Genomic DNA, 16,677 nt, shown 5'->3' on the forward strand with positions numbered 1-16,677 from the left:
TTACAAAGACACGTGACATCGAACAATCTTCTTTGTACAGATTCAGATGTATGGGATAGTGTTCCTGTATGTGGATATCTGCGGATACATTCCTTGAACAACGTTACTGCCTGCTAAGATACATATAACGTTTGTCGGATGTCGATATTGTCCTTTTGTTGTCATTCATTTTCTGTAGCAAGAACGCGGTAGGCTTCATCGGTGATTTATCAAGTTGTTCCATACGTAAAACATATCCGGCAATTGCAATCAGTTGTTCAAAGTGCTACGCTTATGGTTATTATTATTTTACGTACACATGGTAAAAGCTGCAACTAAAATAATTCAATGTTGGAATATTTTATATCTGATAAAATAATAGTTTCGGATACTATTCATCCGATCATTGCATCATAATTCTTTGAAGTTTTTTTATAGTGTATTTTTTAACCGAATCACCGGAGGATTGGTAGAAAATGTGTATTCAGCTGATTGCTATTTAGTTTACGAGAAAATACACACGGTAATCTTTATTTCTGAACATAAAACAGTGCCTCCTGACAGAAAATAAAATTTAAATGGTAAATCTTCATGTTTAGTGATAATGTATCTGAATTTCACATTTTTATTGATCACGTTTGTTATCACCTGTTCGTTAACCTTAATTCTCTGAAGGGATACTATGTAAAATATATTCCTATCAGTCAAGTTTATTAAATGAAGACCAAAACATGTTCTTATCACTAACATCTTGGAATAACCACACAAACGCAAAACCGTTATTAAATAACATTTGTCTTACATACGATGCCCAATTGACTTTTCCATAAGCATAACATAAATTTGGAAGGGGTATCGACATGCATTCATACGTAGAAGTTTAATCCAGTACTTAATAACCCATATTTGCGCATTTATAAACCTACAACGTCCAGAATAGCTACCTTTGTTGCCAATTTACCCACACCAAAAACAACTTTAAAATTGCTTGTTTGTATCTTTTCAAATGTATCATGATATTTATTGCCCCATATTTCCGAACCCATACATCAATATTGGAGCGATTTTACTGTCAAATATATTACAAGCAGTCGAGAAATCAACAAATCTGTTGGGGCGGTCGGGTAGCCTAGTGGTTAAAGCGTTCGCTCGTCACGCCGAAGACCCGGGTCCGATTCCCGACATGGGTACAATGTGTGAAGCCCATTTCTGGTGTCCCCCGCCGTGATATTGCTGGAATTTTGCTAAAAGCGGTGTAAAACCATTCACTCACTCACTCAACAAATCTGTTATTGCTGAACAAATGTAAAACTGATCCTATTGCCAACCGTGCTTGCATGACACGTTTTACAGGCTCTAGACCATATTAACCGCGAAGAGAACACAATTCCAAGATACGTATAGTAATATATAAGTTACCGTCTTTATCTTTATATAGCCAGTGTAGTACGGTTTTTCTATCTTACGATCTAATATACAAATTCTTAATGAAATGGCAATACATCATACATTATATTTATATTTGTCCAGTTCAGAAACGACGTTTTGGCGGCTTTTATAAAAAGCAGTACGATTTCCAAAGATTCCATGTTTGGATAATCCTTCGAGGTTTGTTCAATTTAACCTAACTTTTTTTATGGCATAGAACCATGCATACCGCATTGTCTGGAGCCGTGATTGGTAAAGGAAGTGTCTGCTGCCAGAAGGATGCGAATAGAATCGCCGTTTTGATTGGTGAAAAATCCGCCAGTGTAAGCCGCTCCCGTCTCACGAGCACAAGTGCATTCGCTCCATCTTGAATCACAAGCACCGGTTCAGCCTTACAGCGGGCGAAACACGAGGAGAACAAAGAACACCAGGACGATCGTTTTCTGTATATTGCCTATAACCAGTAAGTGTTTGTCAATGTGAACTGTAACTTAAGGTTTAGTGTTACGTCTTCTCTCGCCTAGACCCCTTTGTTCAAAAGTCGCTGAAGCGTGCCGACCGGTGCCGACTTTTCACAACTGGCACCGTTCCTGAATCCTATGAATGGACATTACAACGGCAAGGTTTTAATTGTTGAACGTATTTGAAACTGCATTTTTAATGTTTTGTGAAATATTGATGAACTTAGAACATGTTTTTACACTTATTATCAAACTTTCATACTCGGTGAAGCTTTTAGCAGACGGACGCCTTCTAGCCACGCTGCGGTTTAAGTGACTCAGCGCTCCCATGCAGCTCCGTCGAACCATCGACCGGATAAAAAGCACGTCTGACACTTCGTATGTGAGGGATAGTTGAAGATTTCTCAAATTTCTCATCTCTTACGTACAATCGTGGGGCTCGTGATATTCATCGTTTGTTAGCGGTGGGTAAATATCTTGGATGTAGTTGGGCCTAGAACTAGAAGATGTCAGGAAGGGAAAAAGGAGTGTCCCGCTACCCGATAACAATGCCATTGATAATCAGCCAGTTCAGCTGGGCCTATCGCTCTATACTTCGGTAACTAGCTGGCTGGTTCTTACTCGTTACCATTGTCAGGAATCACTGTGAGTCATAGAGCAGATTAATCATCTGAATAAACTGCGAACTTGATACACCGTCAACACCGTAGTAGTAACAACTAATAGTCTACTGGAATACTTTGTGGAACGCCACTTACTTCAACGATTCAGGAAGAGTGTGTGGGTTGGGTTGGGGCTTATGCCGTTAAAGAACCGTTTCTCTGCTAAAGTTAGGAATGTTCTGTAGTCAAGTATTCTTGTGTTCATTTTTTCATTGTCACAATGAGAAGACATGGTTTGATTAATTGTATTTCTTTAAAACTAGGAAATGTCTAGGCCTAGGGATACAATTCGGAATTTTCTTAAACAGATGTGGAATTATCAATTTCAGTTGCTCTACAACACAACAGCTGTTTAATTAAATGTTTGTGAAATTTAACTGCTTGTACACTCATTAGTGGACTTTGAAATTTTATTACGACATCTGGGAAATATTTGTATTCATAATTTTAAGTAATTGAAAATAGTTTTGTTGGTATAAAAGTACATTTTATAATTAATCATTCAATATCCTTTGTTGTTGGTGAATACTTAACATTATTCTAAATAATTATAAGGATACAGGAAAAGGAAACAGAAAATCATTAAATTTATCAAGGAAAAAAATGAAAACTGTCTGATCTGATTACAAAATACAATTTTGTTTTTCAAAATAATAATCCTAATACCTAGTAAAGAAGGGCGTCATTTTCTTTCTTTCTTTAGTTTTCCTTTGTTCTGCAAATTAATAGTAAATGAATGAAACGAGAGATGTGATGCAACCCTTGCCTCCAGATAGATTTACCTGCGGTCCAGTCATTATTGATCTAGGCACCCTTAGTCATTGAAGCCTAGGTCAGTGTGACCTCATCTGTCAGCAAACACAAAATATTTGGTCAGGATTGTGTGTGGATGAAGCAGATTGGAGAGTATTATGTTAGATTACTTCGGTGAAAGAGGTGTGAAGTTTGGATGTTGTGTGATTTTTGTCCACAGTTTTTGATATGATGATGTGTTAGGAGATGTTATAATGACATGCATTGTGAGGTGGTTGTAATTTGAATGTACCATTTAGTCATGTGTGATTTACAAAAGACATTTCCGGAATTCCCACTTAAATATTTTATGTAACATAATGATATTAGCTATATCAAATAACATAATTGAATATAAGAAAGGACAGTTTGCTGATTGATCAAGAAATGCTGGCGTTAAGATTGGTTCATTTTCAAAGATAATTAATTCTTGATATACAGAATGTCCTATAGACATTTCTAAGGTTGATAGTACTATAGAGAGTTAAAAAAATCATAAACGTGACACGTCATAACGCTATATGTTTCTAACAAAATCACTGAAATAAAATTGAATTTGAAAAATTGTTTACTTTGGCAGTAATAGAAATATCATATATTATAAGGACTTTTTTAAGGGTTTTGCTGTGTGTTACCATTATAAGGACTAGTGGACAAAAACACAGCACAACTAAGATATTGGGGTTAATTCATTATGGTCATTAGGTCATAATCTATGCAAGGATAATTATCTTGGCATTATCATAGGCTGATATTTGGCTACAGGAGACCATATACAGTCAAGTCTCGTTTAACCGACACTCATTAATCCAACAATGGGCTTTATCCAACACTAATGATGGGAACCAATTAAATCAGTGCTATTTAGACCCGTTAATCCGACAGTCTCGCACTTCAACTCCGACACACCTAATTTGCAACGAATTACCGAAATCACTCATTAATCAGTCTCGTTAATCCGACAGTGATCAGCGTACTCCGTGGTCATCTGCCCGTGAGTACACAGACTCTGACAGTGTTTTGATGCGAGACTATCGGCTGGTATCTGCATATTACGAAGCTGCAGAGATAAACTTTGCTTAACAATAAACAATTAATGCTTTAAATAAAGAAAACAGGATTAATCACATGCTCAGATTACCTCAATCTCATTTAAATCAGATACAAGTTCTCACTATCGCAGAGGACATCCCTTTACAGGTCACGTCAGAAGAACCTTTCGCGAACTATGACCGACGAACGTTGATACTACTTAATTTCGTTTATCCGACATACTCGTTATTCCAACATGATCATATGTAACCAGCCATGTCGGATTAACGGGACTCGACTGTATACTATATACCTGTTGGCTAATATAAAAGAGGAAAATTCTTTATATATGTTATTCCATTAGATGCAAATCTACAATTCATCTCTACCTGAAAATATTTTAAAATATATTTTCACATCAGTTATCCCTTCCTACACTACTTATCAATATTCAAAATTATGGTGACTCCTGGTGGCCTTATTATTTGCTGTTTTTGTGTTTGAATTTGGGATCCAATAAGCCTTCAATTACATGACATTTGGGTCATGAAGATCCCTTCGTTAAAAAAAGGTGTTACCTTGTTAAAAAAAAACACACTGAAAGATGGATGAAATAGGTTATTGCGACCTAACAGAAACCATATGGATGAAGGGATGCTTCTCCATGTTGCTTGCCAGGAATTCAGTAGGCGATTACCTGGTCACATGATCATGCAGTCACATGACCAGGAAGTTATCAGTCTCACTAGAACCTGCCTGAGACAATTACTGGAAGCAAGTGTTGGTAATGCGCTTCTTTGATGAGGGAATCTTTTTGAAGTTTCTGTGAGTCCTGACTAAGATTCGATGACATTTGCTACGTAGAAAACTGAAAAAAATAAATACGATTAGACTAAGACTTGCAAAATTAGCTTTGAAGATAGACACCAGAAGGCAGAAAAAAATACTTTCCATTTCAATTTGGGATTAGGTATCAGTCAGTACTCCAGCTGGTGTGCATTTATGCTGCCTATTTTAAGTATTATCTAATATACTTTGGTTATGTTGATACGAGTATGTACAGTTTTTGCCAAAATACAGACTTCAGTGTTGGAGTTCTATCCTGTTAAATCTCAGGTAAAGGGCACTGGGAGATAGAATCTGTAATGCTGAAGGAGGTTGCTGATTTTCACCTTTCTAAATGGTATATGCCACCCAAAGGCTGGATGTTGTGGTGGCGATGTGAAACAACAGTGCTAGTTATTGGGATGTGTGCATGTAACTGTTAGGGACCAGTTCAAAAGTTTGATGTCAGATAAAAAACCAATCTCATTAAAATCAGATCTGACATTCTGACGTGACCCCTAATGGGATGTCCTCAGATCTTTGTTTAGCGGTAGTGAGAACTGAGGTCTGATTTTAATGAGATTGGATAAAAAAAACTACAAATGATTTTCAACACCCAGCAAACCAGCAAATACGTTTCATTTGATAATCATTCCGAAAAAAACTTGGCAAAACACAAGAAGGCGTGACAAAAAAGGCCACTAAACTCGGCAACTCAACATTTTCAGAATTAAGTTCTTTTTGAGGGGGTGGGGGGGGGGGGGATGTTTAAGGAATAATAATAAGGAATTCCGACATTGAACTTTGTTACATTTGAAAAAATGTTTTAAAAAATAACGGGGTGGGGAAGCAAAATGTGGTACAGTCCTACAGTCCAAATTCACTAAATTGGACATTACAATTTGGGGAAACTTGAGTCCGAATGTATAAAAATCTTTTAGAAATCAAAGCAAAGAACATGAAGACTACATGACTCAGATACTTAACCATTCTTACCCTGTAAGCTGTTACAGTGGCACCAGGAAGGAAGTCTTGTGAATTTGAGGAAGCAATTATAATCAAGCTATGCTTATCCAATTATCTGCCATGAATGGCAGGTCAAGACTTACAGCCAATCAGACCCTTGGGCCCAGACATAGCAGTTTGAAGCTTACCAGATGACTTGCATAATGCAGGCAGATGGAAGTTTGAATGGGTTTATTCAGAATGTCCGGGGCCCTTGCCTCCTATCACTGATGACAAGGGCCGGTACTTGAGAGAGCACTTGCCAGACTGACAAGGGTTGGAAGGATATAGTTGATAAGATAACTTCCTTCATCTGCTCTTGTGAGTTAGTATCATCATGGTGAATTGATGAAGAATTATGGGGTTGTCTTATTATTAAGGAAGGATATTGTGAATGTAGGAAGGACTGGAGTAAGACTTAAAACTTAATTTGATATGACATGAATGAGGCAAGCCTGGAAATATGATACTGTGCTTGAATGATAAGTTACATTGTAAGACTGTCAGATTTTGTCTTTTACTCGTAGCCAGAAACCAGAAGTTTTTTGTCTGGTTTGGATTTAATAATGACAAGCTGCTGATGAAAGATATTTTTATTGTAAAAACATTTCTTGAGTATTATGCCGAAAGAGATGACTGTGCTAGCAGTAAGAAGCCACTATGCTTGTTGTGAGAGATGACTATGCTTGTCATAAGAGGCAACTATGCTCCTGTGAGGGGCGACTAACAGGATCGGTTGGTCAGGTTCTCTGACTTTGTTGATGCATGTCATCGTATCCCATTTGCGTAGATCGAAGGTAAGGATGTCAATGACTGGATTGTCTGGTCCAGATTCATTTCACAAACTGCCTACATATTGCTGGAATATTGCTCAGTGTGGTGTCAAACACACAGACCTACCAATAACCCTCTAGCATATACAGCAGCCTGGAGCCAGTCTAAAATATGATAGTCGTATTGACATTTGAAGTATCATGATCCATCTGTGCATCAGTGAACATGGTGAATAGTTGTCTGATTGCTACTGATTGTATTTATTCAGTTACCGTATTCGACGTAATAAGCGCCCCGGGCGCTCTCAAAATTAGAAATAGGGGGCTCTTATTAGAATATTATTTTGGTGGAAAAAAAACAGATTTGAAAGATAAATTTTGTGGTTTATGCTGTACCCACAATTAAAGATGCATATAACACACGAGTGCATAATAAATAAGTCTTTTGTACATTGATCAATCAGATCAAAGGGGTGCTAATTGGAATTGTTCACTAGCAAATATATTAGCAATATAGCCGTGGGCGCTTATTAGAGAGGGGTGCTTATTTCGTCGAATATGGTATTGATAATAAGTCACAGGATATCTTATTATGGTAATACAATGTACAAGCAATTGTTAATTTTTTGTCAAATATATACCGTGTTATACAGTGGGAGAAATTGAATTTAAATGGCTCATTATCCATCTGGCAGGATTATTTCGAGGTTTTATCTTATAACACATTTAACGATGAATTTTTATATGTTCCTGTGCACAAGTCTATAGTTATGTTTATCAAAATTAGATAAAGATTATTAGTGTGAACCTAGTTACAGCAAGTTACAATCTGATAACAGTTAGGGATAAATATGCACACCACAATGTGTCCTTTAAAACTACCCAATAGCAGTGTTTTCTGATGGCACTTGTCAGGAGAGTAAGTTGACATGATTTATGTGGGGTATTTTGTTTGTCCTCAGTAACCTATGCTGCTTGTTCTAGGTGAGACTAAAATCGATTGTGTGGTCTTGGTTGATTGGGTGTAGCCTTATGGCGTGGGATATTGCTCATAGTATCAGTCACTGGTTTCCTGGGTCCATTATACACTGGCCACCGTGATGTGGCTGGAATATTGCTCTCACCAGAATCAATATGTATTATACCAATGTAACCAGTGAACATTGTTTGAGAATGTTGTGTATACAATGTTCCAGAATAACCTGAAAGTATGTGATAACATATCATAAGTGCCTCCACGTAGCAGAAGGTTCATATTGCATACCTACACACTTATCAAGGAAACATACGCCAACATGGCTTAGAGTGTATCCGCTGTGGAACTTTGGTGGCAGAATTGGTCCCAAGTTATCAATGCTTGTCTAAACATTAAGATCAGGTGGTTACAGTATGTGACCTGGCTGATTGTGTGTCTTCATAGCCAGAAACAAAAACCAACATATTTCATGCTTGCTTGCTTTCCGCAGACTATTTCTCATTGAACATATTTGTGGATGTAGCTAACTAATGATCATTTTCAGTAGAGTGTCAGTCTGTGCCAAAACACACTACTAGCCTACCGGTAAACATGGCCCTCAGCAGCAGTTTCAGTAGTGTTATTTTTTGGACTGTTAGTAGTTGAGCTTACTACACCGACACAATTTTACTAGACTCTCGCTACAGACTAGTTGCTAATGTCGCAGACGGGAGTTATGTGTTGTCATATGGAGGATTTAGCTGAGCTTACAAGACCGAACAGAAGTTTACTAGACTCGGTCTTTGGACTAGTCTTTTAATCACAGGCTGATTGCATATGTTAAACCTGTGAAATAAGCAGGCTTCGTGCATTATATGTAACATTACCTGACAAGATCATAAAGGAAACAAAGTGGATACTGGTGTGAGGAATTTCTACTGACACCGAGAAGTTGAGGAGTGCACACGAAGGTAAATCTGCATGGTGTGGATACCTGTACGAGCAGTTAGCAGGATGACTTGTACTACGCATGTTGGAGTGACAGCTGGTCGATTTAGTGTTAACATGAATAACCCGTGAGATTACTACTAACAATAACATGTTGAAGCATGGTACTTTTATTGCAACCACATAGCATGAGATATATACAGTATTGATATTTAGATCCCGCATTTGTGATAGGTGAGTAATCGGTAACATTCTGGCTTGGTGCCAGTTCCTAACATAACATTGTTTTGTGGACATTGCTTGCATTCATCCAGGAAGTGGAAGATGATTGTTCACATATACAAGGATGAGAATCTTCTGCGAATCCACAAACTTCCACGAAGTTTGGAGACCACAAATTTGTTAAGATCTGATGGCTTCCCCCATAAACACCCCCAAATTATGGACCATGCTCCATTGCAAAGATGTATCAGCTGAAAAGGAAAATATCCATTCTCACCCCTGCATTTACATATGTCCCACCAATGATATTTTAGATGGAAAGAAAAGTTTGTGCTGGCTGACATTGGTAAAATTGTTTATTTTCTTTCTATAGAAGAATTTGTGTTGAGTACTGAATGCAATTGAGATACTTGAATCACGAGGACTTTAACAGATTTTGTACTGTTGAATTCAGTCAAGTTTAATTAATTACAGTCAGTGCCCAAAACATTTGAGTCTACCTGCCCCAAAATGTATTTGGCATTAATTTCAGTATATTTAAGTCTTAGTATATAGACCACCATAATCCAGTCTTACTAGTTACATTTAGTTATATGCAATGCAGGGCTTAATTTAAGGAAATTGATTTAGCTTGCACCAGGTGCATACTGACATGAAAACCAAGTTGCACCAAACAAAACCAGGTTGCACCCTGGTCCCCTAAATACATCAAAGATGAAACATAGGCTGGTCTGCTGTCAGTTAATGAAGTTTTGCTGTAGAACATGATAGAAACATGTGCCCATAATTTTTAAGTACCCACAGTTTGATGATGTCACGCCTATGAAAGCATGACAAATTACACGTAACACAGGGATTAGTGATGTAGTATGGTAAATAGACTGTAGAGACACTAATTGTGTTCGAAGATTGATTTCGTGGAGATGTAAGAGTTATTCAGAATTAATTTACATATACTTGGTGCATGTGGGCATAAATATTAGGTTTCATTTTTTAATAATAGGTTAAAACTTGTGCATGTTTTATATAGCTAAATTGAGCCCTGTAATATGTCAAATTTTCAACATATGTTACTTACAAGACACTGCCAAATTTAGACACGGGAAGCATAGTAATAACTGCTTGTCTGTTAGTGAAAAAAAATCTAAAAGAAATCTATTTTCCTCTTCAAGAACATCTAATGTATGACATAAGGATACATATGAGTTAGAGGCAGTACATGACTTTGTTGTCATAGGAATGAAAGTCATGGGTCCTTGTCATATTCACATTAGAAAATATTAGATATATGGGTCCTTTTGCTTAGGCAAACAAAATGAACTTAAGGGTGTAAGGACCTGTGATCATGCTCATTTGTAACAGTGCAAGATAGAGTTTCATTCTTGTTTGTGTCCATCTGAGGTATGCTCTGTTATTGTCCCTACCTCCTTAGTAGTCGTGTCGTAGCCGGCAGTTGCCCTCCCTCCCCCCCCCGGATTTTTTTTATAGAAAACGGTTTTATTTGAATCATGAAAATACAACTTGGGGACATGTGATACTTTTTCAAATATTGCCCCCCCCCCCCCCCCCCCCCCTGTCAAAAAAAAGTTAACTACAGCCTTGATAATGGCAGCTCTTGCTTTAGGACCTCTGTATGGCGGTCACTGCAGATGGGATTTTGAATCAGATTGACCTGTTATAAAATCCTATCCTTCAGGACTTGATTCCACCTTGATAGTGAGTATTTTATGTAACATACTAATTACTATACATGGCTAGCAGAGATACAGAGATACATGTAGTAAACATCCACAGTTAATGTCTTGCCGTAATGTGGTGCATGTATCATGAAAGCAACAATGTAGCGACATTGATAGAAAGTACTTTTGTTCCTGTTGCCCTTTACTTCAATGGCTGGCTGATACATTAGTCATGACCAGGTTCAAGGTCCCCTGAGAACAACCTGCATCTCAGCAGTAGAAATTTGCACTAGTCCTGTAGTCCTCGCCAAAGTGCCCAATAGTTAAGGTATCTTAAGGACTAGTAGAAATATGGCATTTTTTAGGGTTTTGCTATATATTGTCAGAAGGACTAGTGGACTAAAAATGTTAGTTTCTGTCGCTGCATCTTTGTTACTTTAGGATGTGGCTTGATGGACATGTTTTGATATCCTATGGGCTCTTGTTCAAGTGAACTTTATCGGATGTGACTGGAAGGCTTATCATCAACATACAGTACTTTGTTGATGGTATGGATTGATCGCTGAATTCAGATTCAATGTGCTGAATTAGTGGAATTTGGATATTGGGTGATGAAGAACAGGCCCATTTGCATTCAGATTCCAAGTGAGCCCAAGTTGAAGAATGTTTTAGATAGTGAGCCGTCGTGATATTGCTGGAATATTGCTAAAAGCAGCGTAAAACCATACTCACTCACTCTTAGATAGTGAGATTATCTCCCTTGGTTAACAGGAATGAGTATGAAGTTGAACCACTTACTACAAAATTAATTTCCTTTGTTATACTTCTCTTTGAAGTGTGTGGTCTTCTTGACCTTTAGTGTCATCTAAGTGACAAGATTCACTGACAGTATAACTTGATCAAACTTGATTATGTTTTTAAAGTGTATTCAAAAACTTAATATTGGTTCCTAAACACGTCTCTTGCAAAAGGTTTGATTTGGAAAAAATTAGTTCTTGAAGTATTGCATAGAAGAATTATGGCACGTTTTGATGTGTTCCTACAATTAAGAACAGCTGTGGACAGTTTAAGAGATCCAGCTGCCACAGCTGTATTCTTCATGAACTCGCCTACTTCTGCATCAACTGCAGATATATGGCTCATGCTTGTGTCTGAAATAATATAATTGCATGTATTAGTTAATAAGTATTTACCAGCATGAAACAAGTGTGATGTGAATTATGATTAACATTGATGTTGGAAAATTGATAATGCTTTGAAAAATAACATCAGTGTAGGTAAGCAATATTCAAATCCTTCATTCATAACATATATCTCTGTAATGTATTGCTGTTTTTTATGATATTAGTAATGTAAAAGATCAACAGTGACCAGCAAGTTTTGATTGTTCTACACCTGTGCAAAAAGGGTCCCTGTCATGTTTTAACGCCAAGTACTGTGGGTCTGGGGTTACCCTGACACTGGATCATGCTCATGCTTTCAGTCACTGGTTTGCTTGGCCCATACTTGAGTATTTACTGGCTGGTGTGATATTGCTGGAATTATGCAGTGTCAAACAGCATTCCTAAGTGTCAAAAACGTTCGAGACTGCTGGACCGAATTCGGCTCTTAACATCATTTTCAGCAGAACATATTTAGTGGTACATGTATGTACTATCATTAGCTGAGCTTACTAGGCCAAATAGAATGTTACTAGACTGGGTCTTGGACTACTTGCTAAAGTAGCAGACTGATTCCCTCATTTGATTCTTTTGCATCTGGTTACTGTTAACCCTAAATTACTGGAAAGTGTTACAGTTTTATGAGGAAAGTGTGATGAATTTCCCATTTGCTCCTCCTGTGAAGGAAAAGACATCACTTGACTTTAAATTGGCCTTTACTTCATGTGTTCTTGTTGCAGATTGTGAACCATGTCGTGGGATGAACATATCAATGGAGGATACCTCATGGGTTCTGGCATATTGTCAAAGGCTGCCATTGCATCCATCGAAGGAGCAACCGTGGTCACATCAAAGGAAAATGGTCACCAAACTATGAACCTTACAACAGAAGAGATCAAAGAGCTGGTCAAAGCATGCAAAGGAGACGAGTCCTGCTTTGCAAGTGGGATTTATATGGAAGGCACTAAGTATATTGTAGCAAATCGATTAGAGAACCAGCTGAATTTGAAATCATCCAAGATGGTAAATGATGTCAAGGTATCAGCCTCTGTTATTATTACGCGCCAGTATGTTATTGTAGCCGTAGACAAAGATGGCTCACTTAAAGGACCTCTTGCAAATAACTTGTACAAATATGCTCAGTACTTGCTAAATACAGGTAATTGATGTGGTGTGTGGCCATCATTTGAGGGAACAGTATGATCATGACCTCGACCATGATGCAGGTCCCGGCTGATCACAGCTTGTGATGCAACATTCCTTGGGGAAGAGGTCTTTCTTGCTACATCTTCTCGTGCACCTTGTTGCCTCTCATCTTGCTGAAAACTAGGAATTATCCATGTTGCCTGCTTTCTGAATTCATGGAATACAGTATTTGTGTTATTGGAAACATGCTATTTTGCACTTCATAATACAGGGCTTCCTGGACTGCTCGTGAAGCTGAGACACTTCGTCTGTACATTTGTGTTTTAATCTTGCTGAGAATGCATATGCTTTCGTTTTGCTGTTAAGGAGCAAAATCTGTAATATTTTTTTTCTCAAAGAAAGCTGAAGTAATTGTTTCAATGATGCAATGATTATGTTGCAAGAAATGCTTTGAATAGAGAATCATGAAAATTGGTGCAAAATTTGACCTATGGTGTTCATCATTCTTGTTTTTGTTTTTATTTCTTTACATTATAACTAAAAAATTCCACAATGTCCTATGAAATCATTCCAGTTAATTTATTACATATCAAACATAATCAGTATTGTTATTCTTATATGAGATTTGCTTTGTACTTAATATCATTTTAAGACTTTGAAAACTCATCCTATTATGCAGGTAGTGCTATGATGGTAGTCTGTGTGTTCATAACCCCACTGTACCTTGTTAGTTAATATGAAGTAGTAGTAGTTAGGCATCATACTCCATAAATAAGAAGCTGTAAACACGATCCAGACAACGTACATGTTTATTAATTTATTTGAGAATTATGTGTACTTTCTTGAGTCTGAAGATAATAGCATTAGCTGTGTTGTACCAAGGTTCTGTGTCCACAGGGTCCCACTGCTACTCAATATTTGGAGAAAAAAATTAAGAAAATGTGGAAAGTTCTTTGTCATTACTCATAATATTGACATCCAGCTTTGTGATTGGCTAGTTGCCATCATGGGACAATTCATACAGTTTGGTCCGCCGGCCTGTACAGAAACATATGGATATGAGTGTTTCGTAAGACGTCATATGCAAACGTCATATTGTCATGGCACACTGGACCCTGTTCACTCTCATATTTACCATACAGAACCACTGTCAGTCATAAGGCTTACCTGATGTTGCAACACAAACATATTTCACCAAAATTTGTCACTGTACTTGTGAACACCTTAATGTCACGAGTAAGACAATCTCATTAAAATCAGAACTATGTTGTTGCTGCTGCTAAACAAACATCTGAGGACACCCTGTTATTTTACCCAACATAGAGTTAGGCTTGGTTGACCAATTAACAATGGTTTGACTCATTAAATTAATAATACTCATACATCTAAGTTGTCTACAGATACTCTGCTTATAGCCTAGTTCAGTCTGGTCTTCATTAACAAGGGATAATAGTAACCTCTCACTTTCACCCAGTGCTAATTAGACGGTATTGATCTTGATTGGAAACAGGCAGAAGAGAAAGGACCCAACCCACACTAGGTTCATGAAAATATATATATAGTTCATTGATTCATTACATGGCTGACTACAGAATTTTGGTAACTAAGTATTATAGAACTTATGTAGTTTGTAAGCCTCACTTAAGATATCTTATACTTCATGATAGAAATGTATACCTTCTTTCAAAGACAGTATTATCATGTTGTTGAATACTCTAGGTGTAGTTTTAGCCCTGGTGTCTGAACTGAATACTGTAAATTGGTCAGTATAATAAGATTAGATCTGAAGTTAACTAAAATCTTGTGGTTTCTTTTCCTTTTGACATGCCCTCCTCCAACGAATTCCATGTGTGTCTGTGATACAAATCCCTCCTTTGGTTGACATGCCATTCTGTTCTTCTTACCATAAATAATGTTCTGTTTTACTCTACCAGTACCAATACCAACATGATAATACTTACTTTTTAGATCTAAAAACTAGGTTGATGAGGCTCTTCATTATGCTTATATCCTGGAGATTACAGCTGTCGGAAGCTCATGTTGCATTGTTTTATTATGCATAACCACTTTTAGTCCAGTGACCATTGCAGCAATAGTGACTACTGATTGTCAATGTCATGCCTTCTTTGTGCTTTGTTAACCTCACTAGCCACATCTGTGTTAGTCCTGGTTGTCTTTATGCAAGCAATTTATTAAACGAGAGCCTTTCCTACACTGTGTGTTTCGTTTTTCTTTGCTGGATACTTTTATGTTGGAATTAAAGGTATATTTCATGCCATTTGGTATCAGTCTGTACCAAAAACTTTGAGACAACTAGCCCCTAACCTTGTTTATTATATGGACTATTACTAGCTGAGCTTACTAGAATTTTATTAGATTCAGGCTTTGAACTAGTGTTAAAGTTCCAGAATGTAACTATCTACATATACAAACTTGTTAATGTCACAATGAACATCAATTTCGTTACTTGGATGTTAAATCATGATCACATTGATCATGTTGACAACATTTCTGTCAATATTGAGTGAAATTGTGAAGTGTCTAAATCCAACATTCATAAGGACGCTCAGCATGTTAAGGTAAAATTCCTCTGGTATCTGGTAAGTAATACACTTTTGTTTTGTCACAATGGAAACTGTTGATATCTAACGGTAAGTACCAATTTGCCCAATACAGTCATTTTATGAGTATGAAATTGAAATTTGGTATGCAGTTAGTACCATTGTGCTTGGTATATGATATACAAATCTGTGTATGTTTTATTGACTTGTAGTATGACACTTTTGTACAGAATCTCTACTGAAACTGTAGAGTCATTGAAGCTGAAATTATGATATATGAAAATATGTACCATTTACAGAAGGCAAGAAAATTATTATTATGAACTAATGAGTATGAAAAAAACAAACCAAAACAACATACTGTATGGATAACAACTTCTGGTTTATTGCATACAGCAATGTTTCGATGTAGATTCTCACACCGTTATCAAGCTGGAGTGACAACAACCAAGTGATGAGAGGGATACATGCATGACATGTTGTGATAAGCAGCAGATTAACATGGACATCAGTTATAGATAACAAGCTGATAATTGGCAATAAACCAGAAGTTGTTATTCATAAAGTTTTACATTTTTCTTACTTGCCAATCAAACAGTTATGAACATATGGTTTTATATTATTCACTTACAAGAAATAATACTTAATTTCTTAAACATCTTGAAACTATTCACCAACCATCTTGACTACTTAAACTGCTTTAACTTTCTCTTGTATTTGCATAACAAGATATGTATTTTAAAAACAAGTTAGGTAGAGTTGTACTTTCTTTTAACCTGGCTCTTAAAATGGGCATGAATGTGATATTTCCATCTGAAGTTTTTTTTGACGTTTTTGATTATTATGTTTCAATTTTACTTGGATTTTCTATTTCTGGTATACCTTGTCAGTCATTTTCTTCTTCATTCAATCACATGTCTGGATGGGTTGGGTAGAGGCAGGATGTACCAAGGGTGCTCAAATACTGATAAGAAATTTTCCTTTCACAACAGCTTCTATGCCGTTTTGCTGATAATATCAGACTGAACCTCCAAACTCTCCTTCACTAT

The 16,677-nt window shown here is 37.0% G+C and overlaps 1 long non-coding RNA gene across 1 annotated transcript; it reads left to right on the forward strand.

Moving 5' to 3' along the window:
* The first annotated feature begins 1,734 nt into the window (after positions 1 to 1,734).
* Positions 1,735 to 15,279, forward strand: LOC139463947 (uncharacterized). The gene is made up of 2 exons (XR_011653081.1): positions 1,735 to 1,870; positions 12,662 to 15,279. It is a non-coding gene; the product is annotated as an uncharacterized lncRNA (long non-coding RNA).
* Positions 15,280 to 16,677: the final 1,398 nt, after the last annotated feature.

The sequence above is a fragment of the Haliotis cracherodii genome, unplaced genomic scaffold, assembly GCF_022045235.1.
Source record: "Haliotis cracherodii isolate W230 unplaced genomic scaffold, xgHalCrac1.p SCAF_16, whole genome shotgun sequence".
Taxonomy (NCBI): domain Eukaryota; kingdom Metazoa; phylum Mollusca; class Gastropoda; order Lepetellida; family Haliotidae; genus Haliotis; species Haliotis cracherodii.